Source organism: Equus caballus, chromosome 7 (assembly GCF_041296265.1).
Source record: "Equus caballus isolate H_3958 breed thoroughbred chromosome 7, TB-T2T, whole genome shotgun sequence".
Lineage (NCBI taxonomy): Eukaryota > Metazoa > Chordata > Mammalia > Perissodactyla > Equidae > Equus > Equus caballus.
Window position 1 is genome coordinate 70,912,122 of NC_091690.1, and position 10,933 is coordinate 70,923,054.

The following is a 10,933-nucleotide window of genomic DNA, read 5'->3' on the forward strand; positions in this document are numbered from 1 at the left end:
TGGAAGCACACACTGGCACATGCAGACATGCACATGCTGACTCATGCACAGGTGTGACGTGCTTTTTTTTGAGGAAGATTAGCCCTGAGCTAACTACAGCCAATCCTCCTCTTTTTGCTGAGGAAGACTGGCCCTGAGCTAACATCCATGCCCGTCGTCCTCTACTTTATACGTGGGATGCCTACCACAGCATGGCTTTTGCCAAGTGGTGCCATGTCTGCACCCGGGATCCAAACAGTGAACCCTGGGCCACAAGAAGCGGAACATGTGCACTTAACCACTGCGCCACTGGGCCGGCCCCTGTGTACGTGCTTTTACACAAGGCCATGTACACACAAGGGTACTCTTGCAGAAACATAGCCATAGAAGTGCACATGCATATTGCTGAGCTCGCACCAGAAGCATGGCCAACCAAGGTCCTTTTTGTTCCTGGCTATTGGGAGGGAAAGGTGGGGGGATGGGCAGGGTCCAGGGCCAGGCCAGTTGCAGCTGGCCCCTGAGGACTGACCTTTGGCTGGAATGGTCTAGATCACGTCAGTCCCATGTCTTTCTGGGGTTGCTTGTGGAGAACTGATTACAGGTGTCTGGAAGCTCAGCTACCACCTCCCCACCCCATCCCTGTCCCCTTGAAGCTCTACTCCCACCTTTGGCCCAGGCCTTAGTCCATCAGCAGGCCAGAGGCCCCCTGTCCCCATTGTACAGAGGGACATCTGCAACCCAGGAAAGGAATGGATTGGGGCCCCAGCCCTGGCCTGCTTCCTCCCCACATAGCGGGAGCCAGCGGGAGCCAGCAGGAGCATTGCCACTGGGAAGCAAGGCACATCGGTACAGCATCAGACTGACTGCGGCTCTGAGGGGCACCCAGTCTGGTGGGGGGTCAAAGGCATTTAAAAAGTGTGATTAGTGCCCGGCTGGAAGGAAGCAGGTAGACTGGACTGTGGAAGCCCAGAGAAAGCACCTAACAGCCTGGAGGGGGTGGGACCGGGCAAGGCTTTCCAGGGAAGGTAACATCTGAAAAGACCAAGAGGAATTGGATTTGGGTGGAAGGGAGTAGAATAAAAGGCATTTTAGGCAGAGAGAACAGCTTGTGCAAGATGCTGGCGCTCATGGAAGCAAGGTGCCCTAGGGAACTGGCAGAAGTTCCACAAGGCTGCAGGAGGGTAGGGAGCAGCCGGGAAGGAAGGCAGAAGCCACAGCAGGAAGGGAGGAAGGGCTGTAAGCCAGCCAAGGGCCTAGAGGCACTCAGAGGGCACAGAGAGGCCGCTGACAAGTTTTAAGCAGGGTTATGATTTTATCCGACCTGCGCTGGGAAGACCTTACTGGTTCCAAAGTGCAGGGTGGATCTGGGACGGCTTAAGACAGATTTGAGATGGAACGCAGAACTGCTTGTTACATGGGGGCTGGCAGGCTTTTCAGGCCAAGAGGCAAGTCGAGGATGTCAGGTAGGTACTTCTACAGCAAGAGAGGAAACCAATTTCCACAAAATGTTAATTGACAAAACAGAGTAAATAATTGAGTACAATTTTTTGTAATATGGGTTTACTAATGAAAATAATGGAATTTTTAGGAGGATGAAATTACTTAACTGGGGCTCGAAGTTAGTGTTCCCTGCCATCAAATTGATTGCAAATGTCCATCTGTAAAAATCATTCTTAGCCCCCAGGTCATTCAACTCAGGCTGTAGTTTGCTGACCCCTCGTCTAGGCTAATGGGGCACAGGTGGAATCCAGTGAGACAAAGGAGGCGCTCCCCTCCCCACCTCCTGACCACCTGCAAGCCACAGCGCCCAGACCTCCGCCATTCCTGCCGCTCCTTTGAGAGGGGTCTTTGCTTCCAGGGGGCTCCAGTTAAAATGGACCCTTGTTATTAGGAGGGACCAAGATCCTTTAGCCAATAGGAAGACAACAGAAATATGAACATCTGTGATCGTAACATCTCAGGGCAAGAGGGACCTCAGAGGTCCCTGCCCACCCCTCTCCCAGGGCAGGACTAACATACATGTGTTTTTTGGAATTGCTCTATATCCCAGATAAGGAAAGTGACTTGCTTGAGGTCACACTGCAAACTGCTGACAGAGCTAGGATCTGAACCTAAGACTCAGCATTCCCAGCTGGGGTTCCTTTCCTATGCCACCATGTCCTCCCCGTGGACCCTGCCTAACTTGGAGGAGAGGAGCACAGGGGAGTAGTGTCAGGACTCATCTCTCCAGGACATCGTGCTCTTCAGGCTCCTGCCAGCGGCAGGTCACGTCTCCTCATTTACATATATTTGCATATATAGCTTCCAGGTGAGGAATCTGAGGCTCCAGAGAATGAATAACTTACTTGGGAGAATGAATAACTTAATTGGCATCCGTGGTAGGTTAAAAATATACCCCTCCCCCGGCAACAAAGATATCCAAATTACAGTCCTTAGAACCTGTGAATGTTACCTGATACAGGAAAAAGCAGTCTTTGCAGTGTGATTAAATTAAGGCTCCCGAGATGAGATTATCCTGGGTTACCTGGATGGCCTCTAACTGTACTCGTATGTATCCTTATAAAAGAGGAGCAGGGAGAGATTTTACTAGATACAGGAAGCAGAAGGAGATGTGACAATGGAAACAGAGAGGGGTTTTTTTCTTTTTTTTTTTTTTAAAGATTTAAATTTTTTTCCTTTTTCTCCCAAAGCCCCTTGATACATAGTTGTGTATTTTTTTAGTTGTGGGTCCCTCTAATTGTGGCATGTGAGATGCCACCTCAGCATGGCCTGAGGAGCGGTGCCATGTCTGCGCCCAGGATTCGAACTGGCAAAACCCTGGGCCGCTGAAGTGGAGCTCGTAAACCTAACCACTTTGCCACGGGCCAGCCCAAGAGAGTTTTGAAGATACTCCCCTATTGGCTTTGAAGATGGAGGAAGGGCCCCTGAGCCCATAGCTCTACAAGCTGGAAACGGTAAGGAACAGATTCTCTCCTGGAGCCTCTGAGGGAGCAGGGCCCTGCCGACCCCTTGTAAAACTGCCACCAGTGCAATTGACCTCCGGCTCCTGGCCCCCAGAATGGGGAGAGAATACATTTCTGTTGTTTCAAGTGGCCAAGTGTGTGGCAATTTGTTACAGCAGCCTCAGAAAACTAATACAGCATCCCATAGCAATTTTTCGTAATTTAAATAAACTTTTAATTTTAGACTAGTTTTAGATTTACAGGAAAGTTGCAAAGACAGTACAGAGTTCTTATATACCGCTCACCCAGTTTCCTCTACTGTTTACATCTTGTGTTACTGTGGTACATTTGTCACAGCTAAGGACCAAGATTGGCACATAACTAAACTCCACAACTTTATTCCAATGTCTCCAGTTTTTCCTAATGATATTTATCTGTTCTAGGATCTCACTCAGGACACCACCTCACCTTTAGTTGTCATGTCTTAACTTCCTCTGGTCTGTGACGGTTTCTCAGGCTTTCCTCACTTTGTGATGAGCTTTAGTTTGGAGGAGTACAGCTCAGGTGTTTTGGAGAAGGTCACTGCCTTTGGATTTGTCTGACGTTCTTCTGGTTAGAGTGGTGTTCTGGGGTTTGTGGAGGAAGACCACAGAAGTTAAGTGCCGTTCTCAGCTCACATGTCAACAGTACATACTATCAACGTGACTTTTCACTAATGATGTTGACCTTGATCACTTGGCTGAGGTAGTGTTTACCAGGGTTTTCCACTGTAAAATTACTCCCTAGGGGCTGGCCTGGTGGTGCAGTGGTTAAGTTAACCAGTTTGGACCCCAGGCATGGACCTGCGCACCGCTTATCAAGCCATGCTGTGGCAGGCATCCCACGTATAAAAAATAGAGGAAGATGGGCATGGATGTTCGCTCAGGGCTAATCTTTCTAAAAAAAAAAATTCTCCCTATCCCTCCTCTGTCCCCAGATCTTTCCATACTCCACTCTTGGAAGCAAGCCGCTAAGTATATCCCAAGTGGGATGGCGTTATGCTCCATTTGCCTGAGGGGACAGTATGTACATAAATTATTTGGGATTCTTCTGTAAGGGAGATTTGTCTCTTCTCTCCATTTATTTATTATTCAGTTATTTGTTTATATCAGTGTGTGCTTGTGGACATTTATTTTATCCTTTGGATTATAATCCAAATACTACGTTATTTGCTTAGTTGCTCAAGTTGTCCCAGCATGGCCATTGGGAGCTTTTTCAGTTTGTCGCCTGTGTTCCTTTGCGACGCCCCCATCATTTTGTCTTTTGAGCGCTTCCTTACTTTCTGGCAGTAAAGGATGCTTCAGGCTTGTCTTGTCTTTTCCCTGCCCCAGCCCTAGAATCAGTCATTTCTCCAAGTATCTCAGGAGTCCTTTCAGTAGAGAATGGTCTTAGAAACCAAGATCTGGGCTGTATGCTTGCTACATGCTACTGGGGTGCCATTGCTTCTAGGCTCTCTGAGAAGACAGAGCTAGGAAATGCAAGTATGTAAATGAATCCACGCGTACGTACATGTTTATAATTATTTCTCTATCCATCCATCTGTATCTGTGTTAAACTGAACATGAATTCATACTGATGTCTCCCCGTCTAGTCTGTTACCACAGGGATCATTCTAGCCTTCCCTCCTGGCTTATCTGTAACCTGCCTCTCCAACAGTGAGAAAGCCGGCCCCCACCACCCGATTATTTCTTCGTGCAGTCTCAGCTGACGGGGACGGCAGTCTCCAGTTAGGTCAGTCCTCTTCCCCCACTCCCTTCAGTGAGGTTTTCTCCTACATTTGTAATACAGCCTGCATCCCATCCTGGGATTTCTCGACTTCTCGGTTGATTTCTTAAATGTGATTTCTATACCTTAAGATTCACTCTTGGTGGGTTTTGACAAATGCACAGTGTCGTGTATGCACCACTATGGTACCGTATAGATTGTTTCCACCGCCCTAAAGAATTCCCTGGGCTCTCCCTCCCTAAATCCCTGACAACTTCCTATCTGATCTGTTTCCCATTCCTATATTTTATCCTTTTCTATGAATGGAATCATATAGGATATGGCTTTTTTGCTCTGGCTTCTTTCCCTTAGCAAAATTCATCCATATGTTGTGTGTGAATTAATAGCTCGTTTCTCTTTATTTCTGAACAGTATTCCATTGTATGGGTGTACTACAGTTTGTTTATCCATTCACATACTGAAGGTAATTTAAGATTTCATTTATTTAAGATTTTATTTTTCCTTTTTCTCCCCAAAGCCCCCCAGTACACAGCTGTGTATTTTTAGTTGTGGGTCCCTCTAGTTATGGCGTGTGGGATGCCACCTCAACATGGCCTGATGAGCTGTGCCATGCCCACACCCAGGATCCAAACCAGCGAAACCCTGGGTTACCGAAGTGGAGCGCATGAACTTAACCACTGGGCCACAGGGCCAGTCCCCTAAAGGTAATTTATATTATATTTTACAAATGGATAGGTCCATGATGGATTAAGAAAATACCCCCCCATAAGAATCTGGTCCTTTACAACAGACGTTTTGAGAAGGATTGATCTAAGTCATGTCCAAATGCAGGCTTCTGACAATTTTTAGGGCTTTTGTTAGGGAGGGGCCTCTTTTGACCCTTAGACATTGATATTTTATTGATAGGGCCAGGGTTTGTTGCTGTTTTTTATTTTATTTTATTTTTTTAAAGATTGGCACCTGAGCTAACAACTGTTGCCAATCTTCTTTTTTTATTTTCTGCTTTTTCTCCCCAAATCCCCCCAGCACATAGTTGTATATTGTAGTTGTGGGTCGTTCTAGTTGTGGCATGTGGGATGTCACCTCAGCATGGCCTAATGAGCGGTGCCATGTCTGCGCCCAGGATCCGAACCAGCGAAACCCTGGTCCACCGAAGTGGAGTGCATGAACTTAACCACTTGGCCACGGGGTCAGCCCCTGTTGCTGTTTTTTAAAGGGGCTTCTGGAAAGGGTCTGCATGCCCATCTGGTTCTGTTCATTCTCTCACTGAGGATGTAACTGGATGCACATGACACCAGTTCAACTAGTTAAAAAGGGAAGCACTCAGGTCAGTTTCCTTGCAGGGAGCAATGGGGAAGGTACAGAATCTAAGACGTGCCCAAACCTAGCCTGTGATAGACACCAACTCTCACAGGCCTCTCCACACCATTTCCTGGCATTTCTACAGGGACGGGGCAAGGAAGAGCCAGCATTTATTGACGTTCTTTTATGGATGAACCATCTACAGGTGGGGAAACTGAGACTCAGCGAGGGGATGTGACTTGTGTGGGGCCACACAGCCAAACAGATGAGTTTGGGCACCGTGTGCCTTGCTGGCTCAAGGCCTCTGCCATTTCCAACGTGCCGCTCTGCCGGCCAGAGGCCAGAACTAGGCAGATGGGAGCCACGTGTGGTAGCTCTCTGGGCAGGCAGCCTTCATGTTGGGACCAGGATTCCAGAGTCTTTTAACCTCTCTGACAAATGAACCTCATTTATTATAAAGAGGTCACTATGGGCATCACTGAGATAGTACATACAGAGCATCCCACCCAGAGCCCAGCACACAGTAGGTTCTCAGAAAGTGGCTCAGGGTGCTGACTCTGCCCTGTTGTGGGCTCTTGAAGACAGATGCCCACTTCAGCTCAAGGCATCCTTTGGCCCTCTGGCCTGGCTCATGACCCACTCCAGCTTGAGGACCTCCCGGGGCTCCTCCCTACCCTGGGGATAAATTCCTGACTCCTTGACTGGACATTTGAGTTCCACTAGTCAGTAGGCAAGGCACAGTCAGGGAACCGTCTGCCTTATTCACTACTGGATCTCAATACAAGTTTGCTGCACAGAGGCCTCAACCTCCAGCCTCCTCTTCTTAAACTCACCCTTGCCTGCTGAACCATGTGAGTAACAGTTGTGGACGTGTGTCCTGTGCTTTCCGTCCTCTCTGCCTTTGCTTGCTCAGCAGCTTCCATCCTCCCTGCCCCGCCTCTTCCTGAACCCTAGCAGAGCATCGTCTCCTTGAGCGGCTGAGCCTTGGCCCGTGCACGTGGCTGCTGGCGGTGCTATGCTGGCTGACCCCTGTCCTACCCATCACCATAAAGTAGTGCCAGACAGGCTGGGCCCCAGCAGGCCCTTTGTTCCCTGTGGGAAATGATATCTGAGAACTTCTCCCCAGGTCAAAGGGCAGCCTGATTTCTACAGGCGATCCAGCTGTCCTTGTCACTTGAGGGCCTCTGACCCACTCTATCACGCCTGACAAATCCTGTTGTCCTCTGGCTGTCTGAATGTGTGTGTGTGTTGGGGTCGGGGAGACTATCTTCCTACACAATTGTGAGCCCCCTGAGGCAGGCCTTGGGGGCCCTAAGGAGGTGTCAGCTAGGAGATGCTAAATTAATAACTGAACCCTCATTTGTGCAGCTCCGGGCACACTGCCTTGATTGGGAAGGCCAACTGCTGTAACAAACACCCCTGATCTCCGTGGCTCAACATGATAAAAGGACGTTTTTTGCTCAAAGTCCAGTGTGGCTGTTCCTACTTGATAACTCTCTTGGGCAGTCCTGATCAAGGCTCTCTACCCCCATCTTGTGCTGCTCATGTCTTCACCCTAGGCCTCCAAGGTTCCTGGGAAAGAGGAGAATTCTCTTCCCTCTGACCCCTCAAGTCTCTGCCCATCCCACATCCCGGCACCCTCAAGTCTAATGGCCACCTGTACTCCATCCCAACCAGGCCAGAGTGTCACGGCCATCAATCCCACCTCCGACCTTTGCTTAAACTGTTGCCCCACCCATCTGGGGACCCTCTATGGCCAGCACAGCCTCTGTCCTCCAGGCGAGCCACCTGGTGCCTCAGTACACAGCACTGGTGTAGCCCGGTCTAATCGCTGAGGGCTGTGGCCATGGCACTGAGCTGCCAAGCTGGCCCCCAACAATCTCACCTCCTGATGTCCACACCCTTGTATGGAGTGTGACCTAGACTTGGTGACTCACATCTGATCAATAGAGTAAGGCAGAATCCGTGACGTGTGACTCGGAGGCTAGATCAGACAGGGCAGTGTGGCCTCTCTCTCTCTACTCGCTTGCTCTGGAAGGAGCCGTGTCATTGGCAGCCCTATGGAGAGGCCCACGTAGTGAGGGACGGAAGCCTCCTGCCAACAGCCACATGGCTGAGCTTGGGAGGGGATCGCCCCCCCCACCGCCACCCTCAAGTCTTCCAGGACTGCAGCCCTAGCCAACAGCTGGGCTGCAGCCTCGTGAGAAGCCTGAGCCAGAACCCCTCTGCAAAGACACTTGCAGACTCCTGACCCTCCAAAACGGCGAGACAATAAATGTTTGTTAAAAGCAACAGGTTTTGGGGGATTTGTTATATATACAGCAATAGAGAACTAGTTCAGTCACCTCCAGAGGCAAAGTCTGGGTCTTCTCCCCTCATCCCTGCCCCAGGCCTAGTGTGTGCTGGACTAAAGGAGGCATGTGAGAGTTCATTTATGCAACCAGGCCGCGTTTGCTGGGGCTGCAGAGGTGCACCAGGCCCTGCGCTGGTGCTGGGATGGGGCTTAGGGCGACAAGGATGGAGTCTTGGCCCTCGGGGGCTTCCTAGTCCACTGGGAGACAGAAGAGTCACTCACCCCTTAATGACCATGGCCCTTTCACCCCAAAAACTAATCCGAAAGAGGGGTAACTAACTCTGATTCAGGGCAGTGGGGTGGGAGAGCGGAGTGTGAGGGTGGGTGAGGTGTGCTGAGGTTTGACAAAGGAGGTGACCTTTGCGGGTCGGTGACGTTGACTAGGTCGAGGAGGAAGAGCATTTTGGGGAAGGGGAACAGCGTGCCTCGGAACACAGCAGATGCAAGAGCAGCATGTGGTCAGCAATCAGTGAAGGATGTACAGGGGATAGGATGCAGGGGAGAAGGTCTGGGAGGTGAGGCTGGGGAGGTCGCGGGGGCAGATGAGAAAGGGCCTCGAATGCCAGGCTGAGGAGGAGTTTAGAAATCATCCTGAGGCCTCGGAGATCGTTTTAGGGAGCTGGGTTTTGCTCGAGAGTGAGGATGCAGGTTCCGTGTGCGGGTTGCTGGAGGGAGGGCACTGGAGAAGGGGGCATCAGTGCGTGGCTTCGCAACTGCCAGGGTGCTGAGTGCTGTGACAGAGGGAGGGCAAGTCTGGGGAACCCAGTGGGAGCCCCTCTCTCAACTCAGGCGTCAGGGGAGGCTTCCTGTAATAGGGGAAACCAGGCTCGAAGAAGGAGTAAGAACGACCCAGACAAAGAGATGGGGTCGGGGAAATGCCATTCCAGGCAGAGGGAGCAGCATGGGCAAAAGCCCAGAGGTGAGAGAGCATGGCTGATACAAGGAACTGCAAGTGGGTCAGTATAACGCGAGGAGGAGGGATGAGGATGGAGAAAACTGGGCCAGATGGTGGAGAGTGGCGAAGGGCAGGCAAAGAAGCTTGGGCTTTGAGGTAGGCATCTTCTGTCTTCCGTTGACCCCCCCAGATCCACTCTCCACCCATCTCCCCCCTGCTCTTCCTGGGAGACCCACCTGTGTGGCCTGCACCCACAGGCCCTTGTGCCCTCTAGCTTCCAATTGGGTTCAGGCAATAAGGAGCCTTGGCAGGAGAGGGAGGGAGGAGAGTGAGGGGGGAATGCTCATTCCTGGCCCCCTCCCTGCAGCGTCACCCGGCCCTGCCTGTGCTCCTTGGCCAACCACGGCCCCTGCACATGACTCTCCCCTGGTTCAGGTGGCTGCTGCCTCCACTTGTCCTTCCAGGCCTCAGGGTGGTAGCTGTACTTTGCGGCTGCCACAGCCCTGGGTTCCTGCACCGTCCTGTGTGGCACACCCTGCACACGCCGCAGAAGATTGTTCTTTTCTTAAACCCTCCTCATATTATCCTAGTTTAATATGCCGTCTAGTCCCTGTGGGATCCAGGCTGATACAAGCTCCAGGAGCAATGGCGAGCCAGAGAAGGATTGTGAGTGGGGGACAGGGTTTGTGTTTTGGGCAGCTCACTGTGGCTGTGCACGGAGGATGGACTGGGGAGAGCGAGGTGGGGATGGCCGCGATGCAGAAGCTATGGGGTAAACTACGGCCTTTATCGCTGTCATGCAGGGAATTCCAGGCTGTGTGGGAGGGTGCGGCTTGGCTGCAGGCTTTCCTTTATAACGTTTTGTTGGCTTGTTTGCAAAGATGACCACGAGAATCCCTGCACGTGGCCCCAGCCTTTTGTATCATGATGCTGCCACTCCGCCCATGCAGAGGGGGAGTCCACTGCTCACCCCTGAGTCTGGCCGGGCCTCGTGACTTGCTTTGAACAACAGAATGCAGCGAAGTGACCCTGTGCAAGTTGTGCAGCCTAAGACTTAAGAGACCTTGCAGCCTTGCTCTCACAGTTCTCAAAATGCCCCCATGTGGTGGTTATTGGCGTGATCTGGTCCTAGAGGGAAAAGAGCCTGCCCCCGTGGAGGGCAAGGGGGATTCACAAGTACGGTCCTACCCAGCCATGCGGTCCCCTTGCTACTGATGCAGGTCCCAAACCCAGGAACCCAGAATTCTCGCCAGAGCCTCTGTCTCCGTCTCGCCCACCCTGCAGACACACACACAGACGTACACTCCCCACATCTGGGCTTCCTTCTCTGGGCCGGTCTGCCTTCTGCCTTTACGAGTCCTTTCCCCTTCTTTCCCAACAGGACAGGGTCGGACGTGGTCAGCTTGAGGTGGACAGATCGGGAAGGAAGGGGCAACACGGTATCCCTGGCCCAATCTGATCCACCTTCTCAAAAGGTGAGACAGGGCCAGGCTGGGGTCAAAGGTGAGGCCTCGACCAGCCCTCTTGGCCGGGGGGTGGGGAGGAAGAGAAGGCTAAAGTAGAATCCTTTCATTTATTGAACTGACATTTATGGAGCCCCCTTTCTGTGCCAGGGTCAGGGGCTGAAGTTACAAATGACGAGTAAGAGGTGCCCTCCTGAGCTCTCGGCCTGAGATGTCAGAGCCGAGACTCAGAGGT

General features: G+C 51.4%; 1 long non-coding RNA gene across 2 annotated transcripts in view; it reads left to right on the plus strand.

Annotated features, from left to right (window-relative positions):
• LOC102147347 (uncharacterized) overlaps positions 1–10,933 on the plus strand; it is a 39,011-nt gene that overhangs the window by 22,066 nt on the left and 6,012 nt on the right. For both annotated transcript variants that reach the window (XR_011440680.1, XR_011440681.1), the window contains exon 4: positions 10,617–10,710. This is a non-coding gene — a long non-coding RNA (uncharacterized lncRNA). The remainder of the gene's footprint in view (positions 1–10,616; positions 10,711–10,933) is intronic.